The sequence below is a fragment of the Trachypithecus francoisi genome, unplaced genomic scaffold (assembly GCF_009764315.1).
Source record: "Trachypithecus francoisi isolate TF-2019V2 unplaced genomic scaffold, Tfra_2.0 Lachesis_group21, whole genome shotgun sequence".
In the NCBI taxonomy this organism is placed as follows: domain Eukaryota; kingdom Metazoa; phylum Chordata; class Mammalia; order Primates; family Cercopithecidae; genus Trachypithecus; species Trachypithecus francoisi.
In genome coordinates this window covers 50,018,963-50,023,166 of record NW_022681467.1, presented here as the reverse complement: position 1 = coordinate 50,023,166, position 4,204 = coordinate 50,018,963, and positions in this window count along the sequence as shown.

Genomic DNA, 4,204 nt, shown 5'->3' with positions numbered 1-4,204 from the left:
TTAGCCAAGAAAACCTTTGACTGGAGCCACCCGTTTACTTCTACTAGAACTAGCACTGTCTGGAACACATTTGGGTAAATGATCCCTAAGTATGCCCAATAAGAAGAAACAAGTGAGGCTTATTTTAAAAATGTTATATGACTGAATGTCATAGAAATCAAAATGGACCTGCCAACTTACATTCCCACCACCAGGATATCTGTTTCCCAAACCCTCGTCAACACAGCAATTGTGTATCTTCCAAGACAGTAAATTGGATACGGTGAGAATTCAACCCAACATTTCCGCATCTCCTTCATTTTTCTCAGCTCATCAGGCAAATCTATTTTTCACTGGAATAAACATGACAATTAAAAATTAACCTAGCCACCTGGTGAGCTACTGCTCATGTGTCTTTCTGACAAGAACAGACTAGCAGAACTCATCTGGGAAGTAAGAGTATAGTTTATTAGAAATGATAAGTTGCACTTAACTGGCTATGAAGAGAATGGAGAATTTATTCCCTGTTCCATGATGGAGACATCTAAGTAGAACTCTAATTTGGCTTTCAAACAAATCTAACCATACCAAATTATGACCAAAGAATCATCAAAGTTAGGTGCTATTTTATATTTAGTTTCTACCAGTTTATATTATACAACAGAATAACATACAATGTGGCAGATTATAAAACACCACACATTTCTTTGCAGTTCTTTCATTGAGATATGGAGCCTATTTCTCTGCAAAAATATGAACCAGCCCAAATACCCAGCTATCTATGAGTGGATAAGGAAAATGTGAGATAGATAGATATAGACAGATATATATACACACACACACATACACACACACACACACACACACCATAGAATACTACTCAGCCATAAAAAGAAGTGAAATAATGGCATTTGCAGCAACCTGGATGGAGCTGGGGACCATTATTCTAAGTGAAGCAACTCAGGAATGGAAAACCAAACATTGTATGTTCTCACTCCTAAGTAGGAGCTAAGCTATGAGGATGCAAAGGCACAAGAATGATAAAATGAACTTTGGGCACTCGGGGGAAATGGTGGGAGGGGATGAGGGATAAAAGATTACATATTGGGGAGGGGGCGGAGCAAGATGGCCGAATAGGAACAGCTCCAGTCTCCAACTCCCAGCGCGAGTAACACAGAAGACCGGTGATTTCTGCATTTTCAACTGAGGTACTGGGGTCATCTCTCTAGGGAGTGCCGGACAATCAGTGCTGGTCAGCTGCTGCAGCCTGACCAGCGTGAGCTGAAGCAGGGCGAGGCATCGCCTCACCTGGAAGTGCAAGGGGGAAGGAAATCCGTTTTCCTAGCCAGGGGAACTGAGACACATAACACCTGGAAAATCGCGTAACTCCCACCCCAATACTGCGCTTTAAGGAAACAGGCACACCAGGAGCATATATCCCACACCTGGCCGGGAGGGTCCCACGCCCACGGAGCCTCCCTCACTGCTAACACAGCCGTCTGCGGCGATCTATCCGCAAGGCAGCAGCGAGGCTGGGGGAGGGGCGCCCGCCATTGCTGAGGCTTAAGTAGGTAAACAAAGCCGCTGGGAAGCTCGAACTGGGTGGAGCTCACAGCAGCTCAAGGAAACCTGCCTGTCTCTGTAGACTCCACCTCTGGGGACAGCCCACAGCTGAGGTCCAATAGGGAAAGCAGCGGGGGCGGTGCAGAGGCGAACGACTCTGTCTGACAGCTTTGGGGAGAGCCGTGGATCTCCCAACGCGGAGGTTGAGATCCGAGAACGGACAGACTGCCTGCTCAGGTGGGTCCCTGACCCCTGAGTAGCCTAGCTGGGAGACATCCCCCACTAGGGGCAGTCTGACACCCCACACCTCACAGGGTGGAGTCATCCCTGAGAGGAAACTTCCAAAGGAAGAATCAGACAGGTACACTCGCTGCTCAGCAATATTCTATCTTTGGCAACCTCTGCTGCTGATACCCAGGCAAACAGGGTCTGGAGTGGACCTCAAGCAATCTCCAACAGACCAACAGACAGTCCTTCTGACTGTCAGACGGAAAACTATCAAACAGGAAGGACACCTATACCAAAACCCCATCAGTACGTCACCATCATCAAAGACCAGAGACAGATAAAACCACAAAGATGGGGAAAAAGCAGGGCAGAAAAGCTGGAAATTCAAAAAATAAGAGCGCATCTCCCCCTGCAAAGGAGCGCAGCCCATCACCAGCAACGGATCAAAGCTGGTCAGAGAATGACTTTGACGAGATGAGAGAAGAAGGCTTCAGTCCATCAAACTTCTCAGAGCTAAAGGAGGAATTACGTACCCAGCGCAAAGAAACTAAAAATCTTGAAAAAAAAGTGGAAGAATTGACAGCTAGACTAATTAATGCAGAGAAGATCATAAACGAAATGACAGAGATGAAAACCATGACACGAGAAATACGTGACAAATGCACAAGCTTCAGTAACCGACTCGATCAACTGGAAGAAAGAGTATCAGCGATTGAGGATCAAATGAATGAAATGAAGCGAGAAGAGAAACCAAAAGAAAAAAGAAGAAAAAGAAATGAACAAAGCCTGCAAGAAGTATGGGATTATGTAAAAAGACCAAATCTACGCCTGATTGGGGTGCCTGAAAGTGAGGGGGAAAATGGAACCAAGTTGGAAAACACTCTTCAGGATATCATCCAGGAGAACTTCCCCAACCTAGTAGGGCAGGCCAACATTCAAATTCAGGAAATACAGAGAACGCCACAAAGATACTCCTCCAGAAGAGCAACTCCAAGACACATAATTGCCAGATTCACCAAAGTTGAAATGAAGGAAAAAATCTTAAGGGCAGCCAGAGAGAAAGGTCGGGTTACCCACAAAGGGAAGCCCATCAGACTAACAGCAGATCTCTCGGCAGAAACTCTACAAGCCAGAAGAGAGTGGGGGCCAATATTCAACGTTCTTAAAGAAAAGAATTTTCAACCCAGAATTTCATATCCAGCCAAACTAAGTTTCATCAGTGAAGGAGAAATAAAATCCTTTACAGATAAGCAAATGCTTAGAGATTTTGTCACCACCAGGCCTGCCTTACAAGAGACCCTCAAGGAAGCCCTAAACATGGAAAGGAACAACCGGTACCAGCCATTGAAAAAACATGCCAAAATGTAAAGACCATCGAGGCTAGGAAGAAACTGCATCAACTAATGAGCAAAATAACCAGTTAATATCATAATGACAGGATCAAGTTCACACATAACAATATTAACCTTAAATGTCAATGGACTAAATGCTCCAATTAAAAGACACAGACTGGCAAACTGGATAAAGAGTCAAGACCCATCAGTCTGCTGTATTCAGGAGACCCATCTCACATGCAGAGACATACATAGGCTCAAAAAAAGGGATGGAGAAAGATCTACCAAGCAAATGGAGAACAAAAAAAAGCAGGGGTTGCAATCCTAGTCTCTGATAAAACAGACTTTAAACCATCAAAGATCAAAAGAGACAAAGAAGGCCATTACATAATGGTAAAGGGATCAATTCAACAGGAAGAGCTAACTCTCCTAAATATATATGCACCCAATACAGGAGCACCCAGATTCATAAAGCAAGTCCTTAGAGACCTACAAAGAGACTTAGACTCCATACAATAATAATGGGAGATTTCAACACTCCACTGTCAACATTAGACAGATCAACGAGACAGAAAGTTAACAAGGATATCCAGGAATTGAACTCATCTCTGCACCAAGCGGACCTAATAGACATCTACAGAACTCTCCACCCCAAATCAACAGAATATACATTCTTCTCAGCACCACATCGCACTTATTCCAAAATTGACCACATAATTGGAAGTAAAGCACTCCTCAGCAAATGTACAAGTACAGAAATTATAACAAACTGTCTCTCAGACCACAGTGCAATCAAACTAGAACTCAGGACTAAGAAACTCAATCAAAACCGCTCATCTACATGGAAACTGAATAACCTGCTCCTGAATGACTACTGGGTACATAACGAAATGAAAGCAGAAATAAAGATGTTCTTTGAAACCAATGAGAACAAAGATACAACATACCAGAATCTCTGGGACACATTTAAAGCAGTGTGTAGAGGGAAATTTATAGCACTAAATGCCCACAAGAGAAAGCAGGAAAGATCTAAAATTGACACTTTAACATCACAATTAAAAGAACTAGAGAGGCAAGAGCAAACACATTCAAAAGCTAGC